The sequence below is a fragment of the Melanerpes formicivorus genome, unplaced genomic scaffold (genome assembly GCF_026170545.1).
Source record: "Melanerpes formicivorus ecotype bairdi unplaced genomic scaffold, bMelFor1.0.p_v2 SCAF_5, whole genome shotgun sequence".
In the NCBI taxonomy this organism is placed as follows: domain Eukaryota; kingdom Metazoa; phylum Chordata; class Aves; order Piciformes; family Picidae; genus Melanerpes; species Melanerpes formicivorus.
The window spans coordinates 21,659,905-21,686,394 of NW_027142357.1; the positions used below are offsets into that span (position 1 = coordinate 21,659,905).

The 26,490-nt window shown below is 36.8% G+C and overlaps 1 protein-coding gene across 3 annotated transcripts in view; it reads right to left on the minus strand.

Annotated features, from left to right (window-relative positions):
* The window catches only part of B3GALT1 (beta-1,3-galactosyltransferase 1), a 182,930-nt gene that overhangs the window by 96,913 nt on the left and 59,527 nt on the right, over positions 1–26,490 (minus strand). The window contains exons 3-4 of one of the 3 annotated variants that reach the window (XM_068138711.1): positions 21,035–21,170; positions 14,558–14,766 (exon numbers count right to left, since the gene is read on the minus strand). The exons of 1 other annotated variant lie outside the window; for it this stretch is intronic. The gene's annotated coding sequence lies outside the window, so the exon portion shown is untranslated. The remainder of the gene's footprint in view (positions 1–14,557; positions 14,767–21,034; positions 21,171–26,490) is intronic. One more of the 3 variants, XM_068138710.1, reaches the window with a different exon arrangement.

Consider the following 26,490-nt stretch of genomic DNA (forward strand, 5'->3'; position numbering starts at 1 on the left):
ACACAGAGGGTGACTGTCAGACCTGGGATTGGAATATGGAATGGGTATGAAATTACCCTTTCAAAGTGAAATGAGTAGTAACAGATAAAGGAAAAAAAAAAAAAAGAGAGTCACTGCTTAAAAACAGCCAGTAGCACAGTGGCTAAGGAAAGCAATGAGATCAAATTAACCTAGTGGAGAGAAGTGAACATTTTTTTCCTGTAGTTTGGCTGATAACTGATGAGTTTAATGTAGGATTCCAGGAAATGAGCAAATGGAGATGATCTGTGGAGATAAATTATTTCTCCAGTTCTCAACTCTTAACTGTGCATTTAAAAGTCAAGATAGTACTACAGCTGCATCCTGAAAAATGTTTGAGATACTCTACAGGAGCAGCTTGTTCAGTCATTCCTCTGAAGGACCCTGAGTGAAAAAGGATCATAAGATTGCTTTCTAGTCAGTGTAAGGTCTTACTTCCGCTTCTGGAGGCCACGATGTCATAAATACTGATGCATGATCTATAAAGCAGCTTCTATAGGTGTATTGCTAGTTAGTCTGTATCTCTTGCTTCCCTTCTTGCCAGATGCAGCTAATCAGTGCCACATAACTCACAGTTCACTAGTCCTTCAATTCCGCTACTCATTAAGCACAAGAAACTTGTAAAGATTAAGAGTCACTGTGCTTTATTTTGGCAAATTACCTGCAGTGATGTTAACTGGACAACGTGAGCGCATAGGAGCTCAGCATTCAGGCCCTCTAGGCTGAAGGATAGACATATCTGTTGAGAGGCTCTTGTTGTATAAAGGTTCAACTGCTGTGAGGGATATGCTTCACCCTCAGAAGTGGTGGCAGTTTTTGAGGTTAATTGTGTATAATTGAATGTGATTCTCCATTTTCAGATAAACCTTGTAATATGTTTATTTGAATTTGCTATCAAACTTTTAATTCTTGGTTGAAAATGCCATATAAATTGCATGAGAGAAAGTCATGCATTGTAATTACTGCTGGTATTTAAATAGAGTAAGGAAATTCAAATCCCATTTCAAAGATAAGGTGGTTTGTTTTTTGTTCTGGTTTATTTGTTTTGTCTTTTTTACAGAAACTTGGCCATAATGTATATGTATAATAGCAGAATTCCATGGCAGAAATAGAAGAGCTTGAAGATATTATTACTAGTGTGCTTTTAGACATAAAAGAAAGCTTATGGGAAACATGAAGACATGATACTAAAATATACCATAAGAACGTAAGAACGTAAATTTAGACAAAGGATAGAGTTGGTGGTTTGGTTTGCTTTCCCCCCTCCTCAAGAATCTTAACAAAAAAAAGTAATGTACAGAGCTATAATATCTGTATGCATATGTATAAGCATTCATATAGTCATACATATGAATTACTTCTGCCTTCTCCAGTAAATACATTTTTATGCACTGCTGCCATGGAAGCTATGGGTAAAATTCCCATCAATTTCAATGGCAGTTGAATCAAACCTTAGCTCTACTTTATCATAAATATTTTCCATCTTCAGTCATTAAGATCAGGGATGTATGTTTATAGTGAATTATTTCTGCACTATCATAGCCTCAGAACTCTGTTTAGCATTATCTTGAAGTATTTGATAATTATCACTCTTGCTTCATTTGAAGCTTTCAGGAACGTGTTTTCAAGGGATGAAGTCAGTGTGACTTCAAATGCTTGCAGCTGCCTGCCTGTTCCACACAAACAGGCCCACCTGCATGTGAGAAATAACTGCTTGCACAGCTGAAGGCTATTGAAAAGGAATCACTTGCACCTTCCTTAGTATGTGAAAATAAACATTTATCAATGTTTATGGAAACATTAAGCCTATGGCAAATTCTACTGCTGTAGGAAAGGAGTCAGTAAACCTCTAAAGGAAAGGGCTATGGAAAGTTGTACTGCAATACCTTTGGGATTTGGTCTTGCTACCCAGAAAATAAAGCTAATTAAAGGAAACTACCAATTAAAATAAAGGCTTGAAATGTGTACCCTTTCTGTTACTCCAGTGGCTATATAATAGTCTATGTTTAAAGTTTGTTTCCTTGTGTTCTTTGCTTTACCTTCACACAGGGAAGTCTCATATTTTGTCCATCATCTAGGATTAGAATAGTTGAATGCAGTCATAGTGAATTTGTTTTCTGTAACCACTTCACAGCACTTAGCATAGCTTATTTCACAATTTTCCTATATAATGAATAAAATCTTACTTTTTTTGTGTCATACAAGGGAGATAACTTTAATTATTATTTTGTTTAATACAAGATTATAAAGTTTTGCAGTGGGATTTGAGCAGAGGACTGCTGTTTGCAGAAACTTTTTTCTTGTGGAACACTCCCTCTTAACCTTCCCAGTAGATGTAAGTTGCCTCAATACAGGCAAAAAATAATATTCATTCATGTTTAACATAGAATCATCTCTACTTGAAACTGTTTGTAGTGGTTGTGTTTTATCTTTGACACTCCAAGAGGCGAGATTGTAGGAAGACAGAGAAGTGTATTTTGTTAACACCAGCTAATAAGTCTGGGTAAAATTGAGGTGCTACTGGGAACAGAAAAATTTCCAATTTTGATGATTTTTTTTTTTCTCCTCTCCAACTATATTAGTTGGTCCAAGAAAATACATTCTCTCTGCCTACAAACTTTGCCTCACTTGTAGCAATTATATCACTCACAACTCAGTGTTTGATATGGAGAAGTCCAGCGATGTGAATTAATTTACAGCAAAGGATTGTGTTTTGTCTCTCTGACCACGACTTACGTCATGTTATTAGATTGATAATGACAGGGATATATTAAAAGGTACTGTGCTAGATATCAAGAGGAAAGTTTTCTAGGGATTAGAATTTAAATTAAAGCTGACAGGCTGCCATACACATAGTAAAAAGCAAATCAGATCCATAATGTCCGTTAATGTAATTCAGCTACAATGAGAAGAAAATGGACTTCCTTCAAGTTATTTGTCAGTAATACAGTTTTCATGAACAGAAAAGTAATGCAAGGTTACCCAAAGTAATTATGATTATTTTCTTATCAAGACCTCTAATTTTATTTTACACTGTGCATGCCAGAACTATGGAGGTTTTTAGTGGCTTTATGGCACCTATCTCAAAGGTACCATTGTTCAGTTCTAGCACAAATTACAATAAATGCTACATTTGCAGCTTTCTGCATGGTAGAGACAGAATTTCTATTTTATCCACAGGTGATCATAATCCCCTTAAAAAATAGCGTTGTTGATGGCTATACATCAAGAGAGTTTGATTATTATTTCCCAGTCATATTGACAGTTAAAACAATTCATCAACACTGTGCTTTTGTGCTCTTTCAAATTAAACAATTTACATTAATTTCCATGCACTGGTCTCCCATTCAGTTATGAAACCACAGAAGACCATCAGGTTAGTCAAACATGATTTCCCCTTGGTAAATCCATGCTGACTGCTTTTGATCATCATCTTCTCTTCTACGTGCCTAAAGATGACCTCCAGAATGAGCTGCTCCATCACTTTTTCCAGGGATGGAGCTGAGGCTCACTGGTCTGTAGTTTCGTGGAACCTCTTTCTTGCTCTTTTTGAAGACTGGAGTGATATTGGCTTTCCTCCAGTCCTCAGGTACCTCTCCTGTTTGCTAGGATTTTGCAAAAATGATGGAGAGTGGTAGAGTGACAACATCAGCCAGCTCTTTCAACACTCTTGGGTGCCTCTCATCCTGCCCCATGGACTTATGAATATTCAGTTTATGTAACGGATCCCCAACCCATTCTTTATTGATTAGTGGAAAATCCTCCCTCCTTTAGTCTTCTTGTCCTTCATCCAGGGTCTGGACTTCATAGGGGAGTTCAGTAAAGACTGAAGCAAAGAAGGCATTCAGCAGCTTTGTCTTCTCTGCATCTTCAGTTCTCAGGGCTGCCTCCTCATTCAGCAGTGGGCCAACACTTTCCCTATTCTTCCTTTTCCTACTGATATATTTGAAGAAGCCCTTCTTGTTCTCTTTTACTTCCTTTGCCAGCTCCAAGAGGGCTTTGGCCTTCCTTATTGCTTTCCTACATGCCCTCGTAACTACTCTATAGTTCTCCCATGTGACAGTCCCATGTGAACTGTAAGTAGCTTTATTCCATGACATTTCCTTCAGAAGTTCCTTGCTCATCCATACAGGTCTCTGGCATGTCTACCCCTCTTTTTACTCAAGGGAACACACCTATCTTGGGCTTGGAGGAAGTGGAATTTAAAAATTGTCCAACTTTCTTGGTCTCCTTTACCCTCCAGAATCTTAGCCCATGAGATTCCTGCAAGTATATCTCTGAAGAGTATAAAGCTAGTCCTGTAGAAGTCCAGGATTGTAATCCTACTTACTGCCCTGCTTGGCAGGGCATTCAAAGCCAAGATTTGTCTGATCCAGCACGTGCAAAGGCAACAAGCTTCGAAGAGAGCGGCTTCCTGCTGTGTTCCTGCTTTGTTCTCTGTTCCTTTTTGTGGGGAAAGCTTGCAAATCTATTAGTCTTTATCATCAAAATCTCACAAATAGCTATGGATTTGGTTTCTAAAGAAATTAGAGCTCTGGCAAAGAAATTTTGGTGGCATTTAGCTTCAGTACTCTATAAACAGTCAAATCCCACTCTTTTTATAAACATAAAATTATGCTTAAGAAATGGAAATGAAAGGAGAAAAAATGAGCTTGGGCTTTGGAATATTTCTCTTCCTTCTTTCTTGTCCTTAGAACTACCACAATTAAGTGACAGACCCTAGTTTAATCATCTTGTTTTTTCTCTCCCTATTTTTATTTGGCTAGTGTGCTTTGCTGGTTGTGTTTTTATCTACTTCTGCCATAAACATTTTACCTTCTTTTGTATTAGGCATGAATGCTTTATAGAGATATTTATACAGATATTACATGAAAAGGTGCAGGAAATCTGGCATTGACCTAAAGTCCTTGCCAGGAGCATCTTCAATGAAAGTAGTACAATGCTTATTCCTATTCTATTTTCTACAAGAAAATAACTTTTAATAAATTGTTACCAAAGATAATTAAAGTTTTTAAAGAAGGATGACAATCGTGGCTTAATGATTTATTCATTTATCCATCCTGTGCAGATGTTTGTGGCACACCCTGAAGTTGGAGCATCTGCATAAACTTTTGCCAACATACATGAAGGTACACAGTATTTTCTTCATGTACAAATCCATAAAAGCATGTGATTTTCCTAGTATGGAGCAGTTAAAATTTAGCTGCCTTTTTTCATAGGCTTTGAAAAGATTTATAAGATTAAACTTGTAATTTTGCTTTCTGTTACTCATTTTATGTTGTTGTAACATCACAGAAAAACTGTAAAATAGCTATTGCTGGGCAGAACAGAGCCACAGAAAAAAAATATCATTTCTACCATGAGCATGAACATAAGTTAGTTTACCCAGTCTTTAACTGTACAATATGCAATCCTTTAGTCCTTGTGACTTTCACAAAGGTTTTGCCCGCAGCAAACAGCCTGCTTTTCAGCATTTGGATGTTTGACATGACAAATCTGTCCTACCTAAACAGTAGACCAGATGTGCCAAGTTGCCAAAAAATTCTGTTTCCTAATGGAATGAAACAAATCGCTGCAATAATGCAGGCTCTTTTTGAAAGCCAGGACATTTACTGAAATGTTGTGGCTCCATAGTTACCAGATAATATGAAAACCATGGTCTTAACTATACATGACTTAATACACTTCTAGCTATTAGAGGCAGAATTTACTTGAAATTATTTGAGTATTGCTTTACACATTCAGTGTGGGACTTGCTGCAAAAATCCTCCAGACATCTATAGTCTGCTGATGCATTCATATATTCAATATACTTGCTTGCTGCTACATAGAGATTCTAGCTCAAATCCTGAAGCCAGTTTGCTATCAGCAAGGCCAGTTATTTCAGCCACAGACCAAGCTATACATCTCCCAGTTCTGGAGGCAGAAAAGCAAGCAGCTAGCTGAGATTTCATTGCTTACAATCTGTAATCAAAATGTGTATTGTTGTCCTGGAAAGAATCTTGAGCTGGTCCTAAAGGCTGTCAGTCAGTTCTGCCCTGAGAAGGACAGCTCTGGGTTTGCTCCAGTGGCTCATTTAGTGATGTCACTAAAATGCTGTGGTGTTTTGGTTTTGTTTGTTTGTTTGTTTGTTTTAACAGCAGTTTTGGAATAAAAAAAGAAGATATTTAAGCCTGTCAATTAATATTCATAAATGTGAAATGCTATAAGAAATGAGATCTATTTACATGCAAATACTTTGTTGTTTTGTAGCCTGGTTCTTTCTTATTTTAGTCCATTAATACTATTGCAATCACAAAATGGATTTATACCAGTCTGGTTAATTCATATTTCTGTAGTCAAAGGCATCAGATAGTTGTAAGATGAACATCATAAGAAGGTTAAAGAGCTGTTGGAGTGGGTCCAGAGGAGGGTCACAAAGATGATCTAAGGCTGAAGTACCTCTGCTGTGAGGATAGGCTAAGGGAGTTGGGATTATTGAGCTTAGAGAAGACTCCAGGGGGACCAGGAAACTGCCTTCCAATAGGGATCCTATAGGAAAGCTGGAGAGGGACTTTTCCTAAGGCTCTATAGCAACAGGACAAGGGGAAATGGTTTGAAGATGAGGGAGAGGAGATTTAGACTGAAAGAATAAGGAAGAAGTTCTTCAGGACAAAAGTGGTGAGACTCTGGACTGCCCAGGGAGGCCAGGCTGGATGAGGCATTTAGCAGTCGAGTCTAGTTGAGAGGTGTCCCTGCCCATGGCAGGGAGTTTGGAGTAGGATGATCCCTGAGCTCTCTTCCAACCTAAGCCATTCTGTGATATATTTTGCTGCATCTTATATAATTTACATGGGCAGTTAGATATATTGGCATGTGAGAATGCCACCCTCTTTCAGAATAGTTTCTGAGGAGGGAACACTGTTGCATAAATTGTCAGCAGTGGAGGCAGCCATGGGTGAAATGGCCTTTTTTATTAAATGTCACAAGATTTAGTGTCAGAGTATAATTGGGATGGAAGGATAATTGAGCTAAGCTTACCATGTCTTTTTCTGCTAACACGTTATTAATCTACAAGACTGTTAAAATATGTTTTATAAAGGCCCTATTCACTTGAAAATTGTTGGCTCATATCACGAAAAGTAACTGTTTCACGGCAGACCTCATGAACAACAATTTTGGATTTCCTTCACAGAGAATGTAACTTTTAAGTAAAGGATACAACAGAATAGAGCAAAATAAGGAATTCCTGAAACATAGGGCTTTAAAGATCATTATTATTTTAAAAACCCTACCTGTACAGCACCCAAACACTGTAATACAAGCAGTAACTTAGAACTGAGTTCCATCTGAAGTCCTAGCATTTAGCCCTCATTTGAGAACTTTTTTTAGTAAATTGACTTGAGCTAACAAATTATTGATATAATGATTTAATATAGACTTATTAGTTAAATACAACAAACCTAGCTGCTACTTTTCTGTCTTAGTACAAGAGTAGTGCAGGACATTAAATACACAGTTGTATCTTGATATTTTAGATTTTTCTATTACCATTCAATTTAAATACCATAGCAATAGAGAAGCCTTTTACATTTCTGATGGTTTGTTTTTTAAATGTAAAGGCATTTTTTTAATGTAAAAGGTTATATCACAGAATCACATAATCATTTAGTTTGGAAAAGACCTTTAAGGTCATAGAGTCCAACTGTAAAACCAGCACTGCCAGTCTACTACTAAACCACGTCTCTAAGCACTGTATCTATGCATCTTTTAACCACTTCCACAGATGGTGACTTAATCACTTCCCTGAGCAGCCTGTTTCAGTGCTTTGTTACACTTTCTGTAAAGAATTTTTTCCTAATATCTGTTCTAAATCTCCTCTGGTGCCACTTGAGGCCATTTCCTATTGTTCTATCACTTGTTACCAGGTAGAAAAGACCAACACTCACCTCACTCAACTTCCTTTCATGTAATTATATTCCCTGAGTCTTCTTTTCTTCAGGCTAAACAACCCTAGTTTCCTCAGCCATTCCTTAGAGGACTTGTTCCCTAGATCTTTCACTAGCTTCACTGGTCTTCTCTGGAACTGCTCCAGCATCTCAACATCCTGGTAGTGAGTTGTCCAAAACCAAACATAAGTTTGAACATAGGTTTGGGCTCACCAGTGCTGTTGTACAGGGGGACAATCAATTCCCTGGTCTTTCTTGTCACACCATTCCTGATACAGGCCAGGACGCTGGTGCTTCTTGGCCACCTGGGCACACTGCTGATTCATGTTCAGCCAGCTGAACATGACCAATGTCTTCAGATCCTTTTCCACTAGACAGCTTTCTGGACAGTCTTCCAGAAGCCTGTAGTTTTGCATGTGGATGTTGTGACCCAAGTGAAGGATTGAGCACTTGGCCTTGTTGAACCTTATACAAGTTGGATTCATACCATTGATCCAGCCTGTGTAGAGCCCTCTGTAGAGTCTTCCTACCCTCAAGCAGATCAATGATTTTTCCCAGTTTGGTGTCATCTGCATTATATTTATGTCTTTTTTTGGTAAAGAGATGACTCACATGAGAAAGGTGACAAAAAGTCCAAGTGTATCTATTTTGAAATTAATTAGGATTTCTCCAAATATTTATACTACTTTTCCAACTGGAAGATGTAAATTGAGTAAATGAGACTATACAATACACACACATAAAATATACTATAAGCATTCAGCTCAACCTTGCCATTCTCTGGGGAAGGATTCTGTCTTTTATCACACAAGTTATCTAGCAGCTTTTGCCACTAATTACAGTAAAAGGTTATCCAAGCTATACATGCTCTATCTTCTTCCCTCTCAAAGAAAGAAAATAAACACATGGTGCTTATACTAATTAATCAAAATAATAATAGACAGTGGAAATTTTTAGAATTTGGTGTAAATTCACTCAGTTTCCAGTTCTCTTTGTCCATTTAACCACTTCATAAATTGTGAACTGTGTTACTTATCCTAATTCAATCTCTGAGTTGACAAATGTCTTAGACATGCAGAATGGCTGAAATAAATTGCAGAATATTGCTCTTTCTAAAGAGGACAGAGTATGGAAAAATATCTATCTGATAGTACCTGCAGGAGAGGTTTAGTGTGAAGAAATTCTTCAGTAACAAGTTAATATTAAAGTTAAATGCAGCATCTATTTTATGAGGAGAGGCTCAGTGACCTGGTGCTCTCTCACCAGGAAAAGAGAAGAATGAGAAGTCTTCTTATAAAATGTGTCTAAATATCTGAATGGTAGAGGTCATGAGGGTGGGGTCAGGCTCTTTTCAGTGATGCTCAGTGACTGGAGAATGGGGCAGTGGATACAAACTAGAACACAGAGGGTTTTGCTTGGATTTAAGGCTGTGGAGTCTCCTTTCAAAGCCTGTCCAAATGTGTTCCTGTGCAGCCTCATCTAGGTGAACCTGCATTAGCAGGGGGATTGGACTCAGTGATCTCCAGAGGTCACCCTGGAAGTCACCCCTGCCATTCTGTGATCAAAGGGCCTCTCTTCTAATTCTTGCTTCCTAAAGGGAGTAACCAAAGACAACTATCCAGCTTCACAGCACTTAATTCTATGCTCTTAGACCTTATAAATTCAAATGTGTTCAGGCCCCCAAGGAAGTGGGATGCCAGGCAGAGCAGATAGTTAGGAGAACTGTACCAGAGAAAGCTATGTGCTAGTCTTTTGAACTGTAGCTCAGCCTCTCCTTCTGCCAGTGGAGTAAACTCATCTCAGTTGTTTATAGGCTGAAAGAACTGAATGCAGTCATCTTTAGTCTTAAATGACTAATTTAAAGGTGGTGATTTTGAGAAATGCACATTTAAGAGGAATTCTGTCTTGTTGAGCTGCCAGACTTTAGCCCAAAGTTTACACCTACTTTGTCCAGAATGCCTAAACCTACCAAAACTAGCTGAGGGGAAAGAGCAAGAGAAAGAGACTTGCTCTCAGAATGAAATGAATGTTAATTAAGTTCTCTATCTAGCATTAGAAAAAAAGCCTTTTATTGGGGGGGGGTTTATCATTACTGATAGTCACACAAATCACATGATAAAGCCTACTCTCCAGTAGAAATAATTTGTAACTGATACAGGAATCAAATCCAAAATGCTGCAGGAAAATATTCCTGGTTTATGAAAACTCATCTTCTTGAGAATATTTCCAAACTATTATTTCTAAACTATTATGATTTTTTCCAAGATATTTGGGTATAATTTACACAATACAAAGGGATCTGCAGTATTTCTACTCAAAATGGATAAAACACACTTGCTCTCTTTAGTGCACACATTTAAATACGAGCTATCCAATTAAGTTTGGGCAAAGGATGACAATGCACTCCTTGACTTTCCACGGTGAATGAATTCAAGTGTTATATTTCCAGCACTGACAGTGCTCCATGACCAGTTAGCTGTCTCTTGCCAAGACTGTTAGTTTCAGGCAAATGTAAGCACAATTCAGATACAATTATAATTTCTAGAATTACTGAATTATTTGGTTATAGTGGTATGTTCATCCTCTTGCAGGAGTAGGTAAACAGTCTTTTATTGAGAGGAGAGGACATCCTCATCAGTGTTACGTGCAAAGAAATAGTTCTGGCTATTCATGAATTCAGTGAACATCAAGTCTAGGGCCACCTGTTCTCCATGTTCTCCTAGGCTAAAACCACAAAATTTAATTTCACTCCTCAGGAGACTAACTGCAAGTGCACAAAGTAATTAACTATTAGCAACTGATGTATGTTATAGTGCCGGAGAGGAAACTGCAGAGTACAGAAAATTATCTCCTGCTAGCAAAGCTCAGAGGAGCTTTTGCCTGCTTATTAAACCTAAGTTATAGACAGTAAGAAGGACAAGTCAGAGAAGGCAAATGCCTGAAATCTGTGCACCTGATAAGCATAACAGTGATGTAAATATAGAAGCACTGATATAGACGTCTGTATGAAACTTCTTAGTGTAATTGGTATTTTCTGCTGTGAAATTACAGCAAATACTGATGAGCTTTCTAATGAAAATTGTAGCCAAACTCTTCTTTGAGAGAATTTTTGACAAAGGCAGTGTAGACAGACATAATCCTGCTTTTAAAGGGAAACAATTATCTTCATCTCCAATGTTAAATATAGTCTATTTGAGCACACTACAGTACGCTGTGGGAATTTATTCCCACTTCATAATAATATAAATAGTTTTCTGGACTAAACCAGTAGAATATCCAACATCCCTTGAAAAGATGGAACAGCTAATGGTTAGTAGGACCTTTTTCAGTACATGTTTTGGCTGAGTTAGATCACAAACTCAGAAAATGTCAATTTCACTCTCATAAAAGTGTTTGCATGGCATAGTTCTCTTTTCTGCTTAGAACTTATGTTCTGCTTGGCTTTGCTGTTCTCAATAATTACAGGTAGGCTTTGCTGTTCTCAGTAATTACAGGTACTACTCAGAGTAAAAAACAACAACAAAAAAAAACAGCATAAGAAGGAACAATTTTTCAAAGCAAAAAACAGCTGAGACTCAACTTCTAAATTATTGCATATGTGTTCTGATGAATTATATGCTATAGAATGTATGCATATTTTAATTATCTGATGCAGCACACTAAAGCTGCTCGGTAGTTGAGAACTAGAATGGTCTGCAGAAGCTAGAATCTGCACCCAAAACAGGTCAGCTACTGAGGCTCTAACATTTCCTGTTCTACCCAGATGTACTGTTGAGTTCCCCTAGATGTTCTGTAAAGTACTACATTTTGGAAACAGTAATCAAATTGCCAATGTGGGTTTTGCAGGACCTGTCTCTTAAAAAACATTTGTACCCAAAACATTTTAACTGATTAAGAATGTTCCTATATACCATCATTCAGAAAATTTAAGGCTCTGTATCTAACAGCACTCTATTAAAGAGAAGTAATGTACCTTTCATTTGAGATGGGGCGGTTACCAGGGTGGAGAGCTTTCCTTTAGTCCTTGTTTGGATATTTGTGCTACATGGCATACTGCCATGGCACTGCAGCCATGACTCCGCATGACAAAGCAGACTGCATGTCCACTGCATTCCTCTTTCTGTGCAGGTGGCCATGCAGGTGTAGAAAGCAGCAAGAAAGAGACTATCAGGATTGTGGAAACGGTGACTAAATCACTTCCTCCGCAAAGGAATATGCTCCCTTTGGTAATTGCAGAGCATGAAATTATACAGTCTATCTTCATCTCTTAAGGAAGAACACTGTAGTGAAAGGTCATGTGTATTGGGTTGGTTTGTTTGTTTTTGCTTTGTATTTTTTGTCTGGTTTTGGTGGGGATTTTTGGCCAGACACTTAAATAAGTTTAGTTAGAGCCCTGAGGTGGCTCTGGCCCATGTGTGTGCAGAATAAGCAATTTCCTTTTGTTTATCACTCAAACAGTGATTAATAGAGTATAAGCTTTCTCCCATTAAAGATACTTCTTAAGCTATTTCTTGCCATATTTTTTTTTAGGATCACCATACTGAGGTGACTAGATTTATTAAGCTTCTAAATACTTCACACACTTATAATAGTAATACTGTGCTGAAGAACATGAGGATATAGCATAAAGTCTTAACTTCTAATTAACTGACCTTGAGATATTTCACTTGAGAATCTTAGCAATATCTAGTCTTATCAGGTGCCAAGTAACAGCTGCTTTTACTAATTTCAGGTAACATTATCTTTACATACATATAGAAAAAGAAGCCTATTCTTGACTTTATGGTGTATTGCTCAGTTTTCATGTATTGTAGCTGAACTGAATTAAAAAACAAAGTGCAAGTGGAAAAGGTCTCTCTCCCATGGAAGGCTGAATATCATTGTGGCCTCAAAACACTGAGCAGCATAATGTATTTTACCATTGCTGTTAAAAAATTAAGAGTGTCACAGGAGGAAGAAGCAGCCTGTTTTTTGGGGAAAAAGAATAATAGTTCAGTGTTTAAGAATTCAGAAAATGAGCAAAATCTTTTTTTCTCTCACATAAGAAGTTTTTCAATAATAAAATAAGTAATTCCTCACTGATAAATTTGGTGCTGTATATGGGACATACACGGTGGTATTCTTTTTGTTAGGGAGTTACCGAGGAGTGAAAATAACTTGTATGAATAAGAGATTAGAGTTGGATATACTGGCACCGCAGTACCTGAATTCTGTTCTGCACTTGAAAAATTAAAGGTTTACTAGATTAGATCAAAGAATTGCATTTTTTAACTCTGTTGTTCATTACTATCAGATTCCTGATGCACATTCTGTGTCTTTTATTCTCCTTAATCATGATGGTTTACATCATAATTCTGAATTTATCCAATGGCGGTTTTTTGAGTGTTTTATTTTCCAAATAAACACTGGGAATTGAAGAGAAGATTATAAGAAAACAACTTTGTCTAAAATAACTCCTAACATACTTAGGCAAAATTTACCTCAAGAATTGCTAAGTTAGTTATTTTTTGTATTTAGTTTCATCTCATTCTGCACGTGATTTCACCATGGTCTGCACAGCACCTGCCACAGTAGAACAAATGCTAATTAGAGCCATTAGATGCTAATATACATAAGTAACTAACAGCAGAATCTTGAAACTGTTAGAAGAAATATTTCTGAACAGATGGCCGGAAGGCCAGGATTAAAATAAATGAAATGTTTCCATATCTCTGTCTAATCATAAAAACTTCATGGTACAATTTTTCTAATGAAGAAAACAAACACATCTTGTGAGGTTTCACTATTACCAGCAGTAATTTTCCTCTTTTGCAAATTTGCACAAACTAATAAAATAGTAATAAGAAAAGTCTTGCTCCTATTCTTCTTGACTTTGACTTGGAAATTATCATTATTGGATGAAGAATTATTATATTATATAGAATGTGCAATGGGCTGCAAGATTTGATTTTAATTTCATTAGAATTATTACAGTAATTTGTATTGTTGATTTTTTTCTTAACCTACTTTGCTAAAATACTTCAGTGCATCATTGGGCAGATTCTCACCTTACCTTATTTTACACTAGGATAACTTCATTGGAACTATAATACAAGATTGAACTACTAGAACTTTTTTTATTTGGAGATCCATTAGACATTTGCGTAAGATTAAATTAGACCAATAACCAAAATTATCTGTAAATTTTAAGAGCATATTAGAATAAAAGATAAGCACATGAAACATTGATTTAGAGTGATCTTATAGAAATTGTATTCTCTCCATCTCTTGAAGTCAAGGAGAGTCCTAAGCAAAAAAAGCACTTCTGCGAATAAAATCTGTATGTGTCTTGCTAGTTAAGTATTTAAGTATATAAACCTCTTTTCCCACACTGTTCCCTTTTCCTTTGTTGAACTTTATTAGATCATCTGTGAGTCAGATCCTGACAATATAGGGCCACAATTTAAATGAGTATACTTTATTTTCCAAGATTTATCTTATGCTAAACTCCAGAGCCTGCTGGTTTCTCAGTCGTCGGAGAAAAGATCAATACTCTTTCCAGTCTCTCACATCAAACTCTACACACCATTTTGTCATGATTCAGGTGACATTTTCAATCAACTTTATCTTACTTTATTGTACACAGTTCTTTCTTCCTTGGGTGCACCTCAGGGACAGTTCTTGATTCCTTCTCCTTTCCTATTAATTTTGTTTATTTTTCTCCTTTTGACTCCAGGAAGTTATTTATTGGAAAAAAGGGGGAAAGTTAGGATGCTTCTTGATCACTCTCTAAAATCAGTATCTTTCCCCTTATCGAAGATTTCCCCTCCTTTCTTCTGTTCTGGAAATGATCAGATGAGACAGTTACTGCCTTGTATCTGCAGCCCAGCTAACTGTAGTCAGAAGTCTTGCTACTGGGAGGCTGTGGCACAAGCCATACCAGCTGGTGTTTTATACTGAAGAACTTAAGCTTTTCAAAAAACTATGACTTGACTATCGAATACTAGGACAACGTCAACATAATTGACAAACACTAAAACACTCTATACTTTAAAAAAAAATAGTTATATGTAACTGACTATTTTTAATATGATCACTATAAAAATTGTATTTTGCCCAATAAACATACATGTAATGAGAGCAATTACCGTACAATAATAAACCATCAATGCTATTATAAAACCATAAACTGTTATTCAATATACTATAAAATTCAGAGTTAAATTGAAAGTGCTAGTTTAGCATAATTCCCACAAGCAATCATTCTTTAATACTGTGAAATGAATCAAGTTTTTGTGGAGCTATTAATTGTTACTGACAAGCAATAACCACTGGAATGAAACTCCAATTATCAGCAGCCATTAATCACATTTATTGTTATCTGTGATGTCAAGATGTTCAATAGTATTATAAACAGCAAAAAACAATTTATACTTCATGCTTTAACTCACTTTGTAGAAATCAGATGGTCCTTTAGTGGGGTAAGAAAGGCATTACAAAAGGCTATTTTAACTCTAAGTACAGCGGTCAGTCTTGATTTTACATTTCAAAAAACGTCCTCCCACTTTATGCCTTTTAGATAAAACTTAGATATCTTGCAGGGTTTTTTCAATGCCAACATAGTTGCTAGAATGATGTCATTGCAGTCATGAAGTTTTAAAAATAAGAAATTATAGGTATCATCTGAGCATGAGGTTCACTAGTTTGTTCCAGGAAAAGACTTAACGTTACTTTTGGAATGCAGGCTTGAGCAGGACAAAGTCTTAATGGAGATAAGGTTGTAAATATGATACCTAAGCATTCAAACAAAATTAATTTGGAACATATTGTTCTGTGCTTCTAATCTTGTTGATTTTTCAGATTCTTTTGTTTACTCCAAATAATTTTTCCTTTTTTTTTTTTTTTTTTGAAACCACACGGTATATCCAAAACAGACATGTACATCTTTGGGTACAAAATGACAGAACACCATTCAGTACTTTACTAGTGACTAGATGGCCCAAACATGCAATGTAGGTATCACAGGTAAAAAGCCATGCTTTCAAAAAAGGGGATCTGCTTACTGTAGCCCTAAAAGAATCTGATTTTACAAATGATATAGGTGGAAAATTAAGATCATATTGTGATCCTTACTGTCAATTGATACTGAAGTTTCTTCTGGATTACAGCAACTACAGATCATGCTGGATGATCAGGGTGTGAGACTTCACTAATAGTTTACCTTGAGAATCTGTCAGGTTTTGATGGCATAAAAAGGCTTAGGTATAGAATACTGTTGGAACACCAATCTATAGTCTTTTGTGAATAACTTCATTTAGAAAAAGCAGCAAAATCCTAAATATTTTGTTTACTGTATTGTGTTGTTAACTCATGGTTCCATCCACTCTTCACATTCCATCAAAGGTACGAGTCCTCTAACATGAATCGGTAGAACAGGAATAACATCTGTTCATAGTATACTGCAAAAATCCAACAGAGTATTTTTTTTGAAGAAGCATACGTGAATTGGCAGTTGAATATATATCAAAACAAGCCCTAAAATAGACAGAAATTGTATTTAGCTAGGTCTTGGGTATCTCCAAAGCACAGGGTAGTTGCTTACTTTTCAAGTTTTTGAGTAAAGGTATATTTATAAAATTGACTACATTAGTGCTTCTGGAAGTGAAAGCCAGAGGTTGACCATACTCAAAATTTTATTATTCCAGTTTATATAATCTGTGTTCTAAATGTTTAAATACTGCATTTTTCACTAAAACTGGGGTGTGTAACCTACAGTATGGTTTTATAATGTACAATGTGCTACTTAAATAGGTCACGTCTTTAAGATTCTGTCCTCTCTGAAATTCTCTTAAGATATTGTCACTGTTCACCCCTTGGTTACTTAAAGACTGTGGTTAGCTAAAAATACTTCACTTGTGATTTTACTGCTAAATGCAAGTGAACATTCTTCCTCTGAAGCGTAACTAATTTTCTTAAACTAACTGAAGACTTTGAAAGTGTACACATCTAATACAATCAATATCATACTATAACACTATCATAATCAATTAATAAATATATTTTTTTAAAATCTGCCTAAATGAATTGAATTAGCATTAAAAAAAAAGTCATGAGAAAACTTTGGAACATGTTTCTTTCCTTGTGTTCCACTGGTAAACTCTTCCATTTATTACTTTCTTGATGTTTTCCTGAGTACTGTATGAAACTTAAATAGGTTCTTAATGTATTAAAAAATAGGAGTAATAAAAATAACCATGTTATGATAGGACTTAATGTTGAAGAATTCATACTGGCATTTCATTACTTTTTTTTTAAAAAGTATTTTTTTATTACCAACTTAAACCTGCTGCACTGAAAATGTATCATGAAATAACACATTCACTTGTGCTTGCTAAGGTAACGGAGTTTAACAGAATAGCAGAAATCAAACTATTACAAAATATAGTTGTAAATTCTTATTTTATTAGGGGAAGTACTACCTCTGTCAAAGATTAGTTATCTTTCATTGTTGTGGAATTGAATACATTATTAGAAGAAAATAAATGGTTAAATATTACTTTCTCATAATAATACATAGCTTTCCTTTAAAGTATAGGATAATAGAAAAATGTTTCCTAATTCAGAAAATGTGTTTACAACGTGGAGTCTGTAAACTTGAGCTGTCATGTAACACCCATTCAAGATTACTGCTACCTTAAAAAAGAACAGCCTTGAGTACAACAGTAAGAACTGGCTTTTCCCCTTCTTTCCTCTCCCCTCCCTCTTACCTCTCACTGAATAATAACCCTCATTTAGTGATATCAGTAGTTTTTTCTGGCTGGAACAGAAGATTATGTACGGAGTAAGCATGTGTGGCATTCAGACTGAAATGTGTGAAAACTTCATGTGGTTTGATAATACGGTGGAAAAGATGTCATGACTTAGTGTTAACATTAGCTGAGAAATGGAAATGGATGCAGTAGCTTGCACAATTGCAGTTCACTCCCTTCTGCCAAGACTGTCTGTAAGCATTTGAAAATGTAAACCAGTGCAGTGTCAAACTTTGAGTCTTGTAAGCCATACCCAGAGGGTTTTACAAGTGAGTACAAGAGGATGAAGTTTACAAAAGCCACGCAATCTATCCATTTTACTGTGAAGTTCTGTTATCTTTAAATGATGCTGCACCACTGGCATGACTTACCAAAAAATAATAAAAAAAAGGCAGCTGATGAAGAACTAACGGGAAGGCAAGATAATTAAGCATTAATAGGAAATTACTGAGAGTTACTAGGATTTCTCTGATTTATTCCTGCTAAAGAGAACAATTTTCTATGTTTTGGCTGCTCAAACTGAACACTTGAATAGATTACAGTTTTGAAGATTTCATCTGAAATATTGCACAATCAACAAAAATAATTTTAATGTGTTCTCTTCCTGTAACAGATCTTGAAATGCTTCATCTACTGTACAGTGGTATTCAGAGCCATCAGTTATTCTAAAAACCAGCAAGCCTGTGCATTTTGTACATTCTTTACCATGAGCATAGTGGAACACTGGATCAGGTTGCCCATGGAGGTGGTTGGAGAGATACTTAAAGTAAGGTTTGACAGGGCTCTGGGCAAACTGATCTAGTTGAGGATGCCCCTGCTTAATGCAGAGGGGGTTGGACTAGGTGACCTTTGGTGGTCCCTTCCAACCCAGACTGTTCTATGATTTTCACTATTTGGTATCACAAAATTTGTCATTTAAAACTTAAGCAATGAATGAATAACAGCTCACAAAGAGTGGTTGAACCTTGTTTGGACTTCAGAGTCACACTACACTTTCAAAGATGGCACTGCAGGGTGGGAGGGGTGAAGCTCAATTTACTGACATGGGAAGAATTGAATTTACAGGCAATTACTGTCCCATGAAATACAGAATATTTTTTTCATTGTACCTACTTTCCTGAAATCTTGGATAAGTTTTGCCCATGATAATAATAATTTGCATATGAATTCTAATATCTAGTGAAAGGAAAGCCTTTTAAAATTTGGAGATAGTGTTAGTTTTGGGATTTCTTAAGCCCTGTGGTATCACACTGACACATTTTATTTAGGATTATTTTACTTTGTTTTCACCAAGTATTACCCCCCCCCAACTTTGTTGTTCTAACTGTTCATGTGATGATTTAGTTACAGCTGTGCATATGGACTGATGTTTTAGAGAAACCATATTGTTAGTGATACGTGTTTGATTTTGAGTCAACCTGCTTGGAGGTTGGCTGTAGGCTTTTATATATTGTGGCTAGCAATTTCTTCCAGTTTAAATATTCCTGATAGGAGCTTACTGAGTAGCTAGAGAGTAGTACAGCACACATTTGACTCCTGTATTTAGTTCCCTCTCCATTACAGGTACCTTATTGCTGTAAGTAAGAACTATACAATTTGTACTTATTATTGTCTATACCCTCAGTGTGTTTTGTTCTCCTTTCACTTACATCATATTCAAGGTAATGCAAAATAATAACATGCATATGGCAAATGGAATCAGTTGTAGCACCACACCGTGTCTTTTATCACATAGCTTTTACAATATGACATTCTCAGGTTTGTAACTGATGAATATTACATGTCTTAGAGAAACTCTAGCTGTATTATGCTGCTTCTCCCATCAGAAGCATGCTTGCTGGTACTCTGGGCCTCTTTCAAACATAAAAGCAGCAGGTGTCATTTCGCAGGAATCAACAATGTACAAAGGAATAGTCAGAATGTCTCAGTGTGTAGTAATCTTTCCAAACTACAAAAAGTTATCATGAACACATTGCATTATCATGGATTGGGCAACATATAATTGATATGATGTAGCAATAATGTGAAGGTTGGGAGGCTCAGCTGGGGATTTTTGATTGTTTATAAATCTGTAGATCTCCTAGGAATTCACATATTGGGTTTTTTGATAGCAAATTTCCGTAGGTTTGGAGTCAGTCATCTGAAGCATGCTGTTTGGAAGCATTAGATGCTGTTTTATCAAAGTTAAATATAAACATGGCATAGGCATTTTTTAAGAAAGGTTAAAACACTTTTCTTACAAGGCCAAACTCTAAAGGAAATTTTATTTTGTGGGTATGCTGGTAATGCTACTCAGGAATGTGAAACTCTGTAAGTAACCCTGTAATTATTTATTAATAGTCAACATGCGCTGTATACCACAATCTTATGTTGGCTTTAGTTTTGTGAGGGGAAGGGACTGGTAAGGATTAAGCAGATGGCCAAATGATGGATATATGTTTATTTATGAGTATTTCTTATGATTGTGCCAAACATGCAATTTCAATCTATTTTAAAAGTGAATGTATCTAAGAAGTTAACAGAATGTTTCTGCTATATACAGTTGCATCATGTAACACACAGCTAGCTTAGTTTCCCAGCATGTTTTAGGCTGCAGAGAATGTACAGTCGCTACATTTACTGTTTCCACTGTATTGCTACAAGTGGTACAGCAAATTTTCTGCAAAGCAGGGGAGCAAAGGATGAATTGCTGCTCACTGTTCCTCCATCTTTGCTCTTTGGTAAATGTAATTTTACTCCTCTTTAGTCAGGTGTAGGAAATAGAAGCATGTTCAAGCTCTAAATGAGCTTTCCACGTGTTGCCAGTGTGAGAAGTAGGTCATAAGGTGTTTTTTTCTGCAGTGTGTGTGTAATGCCCCATGAGATCAGTTCTAGCATAAGATAATGCGAGCTTTGAGAACTTTGAGCTGATTTGTTGAGAAAGAGCAGTAACACACAACGCACAGCTTCCTCCTATTCCTTTGTAAAAGCTTTACCTTTGGCTTTCTGTAGGCAACAGTGCAATGTTTTATTTAAATAAAATAAAATTATATGAAATACTGAAAATTGATTCTATATTAAAAGAAATGTAAAGTGCCAGTATTGTAAATTTTTGCACATAGGATAATGGCAATTTTGCTCATAAATAAAATTAATTCTGTGAGTGGGTGTGGGTAGGGTATATGCGTGTGTATACGTATGTCCACTGACACATATGGCAGTAGTGCTCAGAAATACTAAGAAGGGCAAGATAACCATACAGTATTTGATGAGATTTATTGCAAAATTTATACTTTATATAGAATCACCTGAATTCCTTACCTGATGTGTCAGAAACTGCTCTTTCTGTCCTTAATTTTTCTTTCTTGCTTATCTGCATCATATCTACTGCCATTCTCCGCTGTTTGCTTACTTCCTTGTCACATATGAAACCAGTGCGGTCTGTATATTGATAAACCTGTATTGACAAATATCTGCAAGTTACAAATGAGTAAACAAAATATTCTTTTTTTAATTGCTCTTCTTTCTGTCTTCTGTGAAAACAGAGATAGAATTATCAAACAGCTTGGGGTCAAGTTCTGATGAAGTACATTTGCACATGTGAATACTGTCATATTTGTATGGTGTTAAACACTTAATGCATAAAATATATAATAATTTTCTAAGTAAATAAAAACCCAAACCAAAACCAAACAAACACTATGGAGAAATAATATAAATGTCTAACGAGAGAAAACATGTGGGCTTATGAGAAAAAGAAAAGCCCCAGCAGCATCGTCAGAGTGACCAATCATAGTTAGAATTGCCACAAACTTGCAGAATATATGTTTTCTTTAAGGCCTGAACTTAAAGTTTACAAGATGCCTATCTGAGACACCACTGCAGCTTTCAGGGATTTTCACAGAATTCTGATCAAACTCACAAAGTATTATCCTCAGATTGTAAATGGCAATTTTCTAAATTGTACTTTAAAGGAACATTGTCTTTTTCCTTTTCTGTTTTACCACAATTTGTTTCTTTGTTTGTTTTCCAAAACTTATTTCCTGGTTCTTCTCAAATTCCTAACACTTGCACCTCTATTTCTTGTGCCTCATTTCCCTACCTTTGCCTTTGAACAACTGTGCCTTTAGGCAAGAGTTTGTAAATTAAAATTGTATTGTCCTGGTTTATGAACTTATCTATTCACAGCATTCTCATTTCTAATTCTCTGACTTCCTTAATTAAGTCCAAGATAGTTATAAACGCTTGTACGGGAAATTTGGTCATGATTACTTGAAATGATGTATTCTTGTCATACAAGCAGGTGTCGAAAATAATTAAAATTTGGGAACATATAATGGTCCCAAGGAATTTTAACAGAATTAAACTGTAGACTCTTAGGACATACTTTCTAAAATTAAAAACACATCTTTAAAATAATTCCTACATTAACAGGGAACTTATTTTCTTGAGAAGGACAATGGCCTTATTAGTTGGCCTTTTTTAAAGTAAGATTTATGTCAGAATGAAGACTACATCACAGAAATACATAAAATGGCTTCCTGTAAATAATGAAAATAGTTTTACTCTCTAATGGATGAAATCCTTGAGTATTCAGTCTCAAGGACTTCACAAGCCTCTGAATAAGCCTGCCAGCCAATGGCAGCCTTCTGTGGCTCAGAGACACGTAAATACAGTACGGTGGGCAGAGCCCTGAATCAAAGATGAATTTAACATAAAAAAAGCAGAATTTGGTTCCATGTTTCTCTTTATCTTACTGCCAAAACCCTTTATATATAATAAACACAGTAATCGATATTCACTTAAGACATGTAATGGTTAGCTTGTGGATCATTTATCGCAGTCTTTAGCAATTGATCACGTCCTCATATACTTCAACAAGTTAATATGTGTTTCCTTAGAGCATGTCACATTTTATTAAGGCGTCCAGCTTTCCACAGGGAGAAGATTAAATGAAAAACATTCTTATTTGCCTAGAAATTAATGTCATACACCAAATACCACATTTTCTGTGATAGTGAGTAGAAACTATCTGTCTCATCCCCACCCTATCAGTGCTGAGGAAGGCAGAAGGTGAGACTTGTATTTACCTTTTACAAGAAAACCAGCTGTTGCTATTACTTTTAGCTGCAAACCAAACATGCTGGAAAAGGTGACTGTCTATTGTGATTCTAGTGCACTGAGGCTGACTATGACTGTGGATAACAGCAAAACTTCTCAAAGTCCTGAGGAAAATTGCTTTACAGTTTATGTCAGGAGAGCATGTACAAACATAGTTCTAGCTGGGGATGAGTTCAAGTAAGGATCTCCACTTTCTCCCATCTTCCTTTTGATAGAAAATTATATTGGAAAAGAGAATTATTTTTCTCTAATGATAACAAAAGATTCTGAAATTACCCACAGCAGGTAGTAACATCCGTCACAGATTTTTAAAGGTATTGCATATTCATATGCTGAAATGTTTTCCAGTGCCAATAGCTAACTGTTCCAAGAGGAAGAGGAACTGTTCATTCTGCCACTCTTCATTCTGTGCCAAATTTCCTCCCTCTGGCACTGCATTTTATGTGCTGTGTTCTTTAATCTCTCTGTTATTCTTACTATCATCCATCAGACTAAGAAAGATTAAATATCTAAGAAAAATTAAATATCAGTGCCAAATAATTTTGGTTTTGAATAGGATTTTCAAACATTGTGAGAAAGGGATAAGGGCTATTTCTCACTAAACCTGCTTTATTCCCTTGTTACCTTCTTTCATGTTGTATCAGGAGAGCACTGCACTATAGTGTGAACATACCTAGAGCATATTTCAGGAGCAAAATATAAATGTTGTCTGCAAAGGGCACTTTATGCAAATGTATTTCCTGATGGATAGCTCCTCTTCCCCGGTAATTCTGGCAAGACATAATAATCTGCGAAAATAAGTGGAGTGCCCTGACCTTCGGCTCTTTTCTCTAGAGCACATACATCTCTTTGGAAATAGGATTCTGATGAAATAAAAGGTTCATTTGGGGTGGGAGCATTTTTTAAAATACATTCAACATATTACTGTAGAAAATATCAAAGATAAAGCAGAGCTATAAAGGATACACTTTTAGGAAGAGAAAACAGACCATCATGCCTAACTCTGTATTACACTCATTTTGCTTTTATGGCCCACCTGTCAGTCCTGTTATCCTTGTCTAGAAAAAAAATATACAGTAAATTTCTGCTTCTATCAGTTTCCATGGTGACTTGATCCTGTTTTAAGACCTTTACATAAAATTGGCATGGTTAAAATGATAATGAGCTGAATTTCTTGCCCATACCTGAACTACACCTTTCCCACTGCTCAAGAATGATCACATAGGCGTGTCACTCCATCTACTTTAGCTCCTTTAGCTTCTAGATCAGTGTCTCATTAGACAAAACGGATCAGTTTCTTTGCCACCTGGAAATCTGTTTCCAGAGGTGTATATGTTACAGAGTACTGACTTGCACTACTATGCAAGGTGTATGCATGCTATTTTCTTTATATCTAGGTAACATGATCACCTTGAAATTCGGTTGCCATTTGAAAGAATCCATAACCTTGACCCAAACCAAGTAATATGTGTGTACTACAAGTTTCATTTAGACCTGCATAATGTTTTTCCACCTCTGATTTTTAACTATCAGTTTCATTTACTCCCTACACCAAACACTGTCCTAAAGACATGGATTTCTGAGGGAAGGATGTTGTCAAATCAGGGTATCATAAATCTACTGAATTCCTTTAATCAGTCATGGCAATAAGATCTTCACAGTACTCCTGTGTGTCAGTGAAGCATGACCTTTTCTGACTGACCTGAGTAGACTGTGCTTAATTGAACTATGCTTTTCCAGTAGGTATTTTAACTTGCACACAATTTTTTTTCAATAGTTGATGTCCAACCAACTGGTCTCCAGTTTCCAGATGAAAGTATAAACAAGATCTGATGCTTTGTTGATTGAAAACAATTACTTAATATAATCATAGAATGGTTCATGATGGAAGGGACCTCCTAAGGTCATCTAGTCCAACCTCCCCACAGTCAGAAGGGACATCCCCAACTAGACTAGGCTGCCCAGGGCCGCGTGGAGTCTTACCTTGAATATCTCCAGGGAAAGGGCCTCAACAACTTCTCTGGGTGACCTCTTCCAGTGTTCCACCACCCTCATAGTGAAGAACTTCTTCCTGATATCCAATCTAAATCTGCCCTTCTTTAGTTTGAAGCCATTTGCCCCTTGTCCTGGCACCACAGGCCCTTATAAACAGTCTCATCCTTCCCATCAGCCCCATTCAAGTGCTGGAAGGCTGCTATCAGGTCTCCCTGGAGCTGCTTCTTCTCTAGGCTGAACAACCCCAGCTCCCTCAGCCTGTCCACATAGCAGAGGTGCTCCAACCCCCTGATCATTTTCATAGTTGCTTTGTCATGGAAAGCCACAATGTTAGTCAGGCAGGACCTGCCCCTAGTAAAGCCATGCTGGCTGTCTTGAATGACCTCCCTGTCCTCCACGTGCCTCAGTGTGGCATCTAGGAGGATCTATTCCATGATCTTCCCAGGCACAGAGGTGAGGCTGACAGGTCAGTAGTTCCCAGGGTCCTCCTTTCTACCCTTTTTTAAAATGGGTGTGGTTTCCTTTCTTCCAGTCCCCAGGGACCTTACCTGACTGCCAGGGCTACTCAGATATCATGGAGAGAGCCTGGCAACCACGTCAGCCAATTCCCTCAGGACTCTGGAATGCATTTCATCAGGCCTCATGGACTTGTACATCTTCTGGTTCCCCAGATGATCACACACCTTGTCTTCACTTACAGTGGGAGGAACCATGCCACCCTGGTCTCCAACTTGTGGTCCATAAACACGAGAGCAATGAGGAGAGGGGTTGCCAGTGAAGACTGAGGCAAAAAGGTTGTTGAGAATCTCAGTCTTCTTCTTGTCTGTTGAACCAAGTTCCCCACTGTTGCTCATCAGGGTGGGGGAAAATGTCTTTAACCCTCCTTTTCTGGTTAATGTACCTATAGAAGCCTTTCTTGTTTTTCTCTACATCCCTTGACAAGTTCAGTTCCACCTGTGCCTTGGCCTTCCTGAGCTCGTCCCTACACAGCTGGCCAACATCCCTACACTCTTCCCAGGATGCTTGTCCCTCCTTCCATTTCCTGTGAAGCCCCAACTTGCCCTGTAGTTTGACCAGCAGGTCATGGCTCAGCCATAGTGGTCTCTTGCCCAATTTCTTACATGTGGGGACTGAGATCTTTTATACTCTATAGAGAGCATCCTTAAAGATCTGCCAACTCTGTTCCTCTCCCTTGTCCCCAAGAGCTGCTTCCCATTGGGTCATATTTACTAACTCCTTGAAAAGCTGGAATTTTGCTTTCCTGAAATTTAGACTCCTAACTGTGCTTCTTATGGACTTCATACTCCTTAAGACAGTGAACTGCACTTGTCCATGATCACTGCAGCCCAGGCTGCTGTCAACTTTGACATCCATTCAACTCTGTGCTGAATTGCACTACGTTTTGTAATTTGTGGGACCATCAGAGTAAAGAAAATAATTTTCCAAGAACTGAAGACAATTACATAGTGATAAGAATAATCCATAGGAATACTCACTTATTTTAGTCTATCTTCCTCTATGACATTAAACAAAAATATCTATTTCTCTAGAGAAAAATAGTTACTCTCACTCATAAATACTTACTGAAAACACATAAATCATGGAAAACTGCTATATAGTATGGTGTAAAAGCAAAAGGTATTGCACAACATCAACATGTC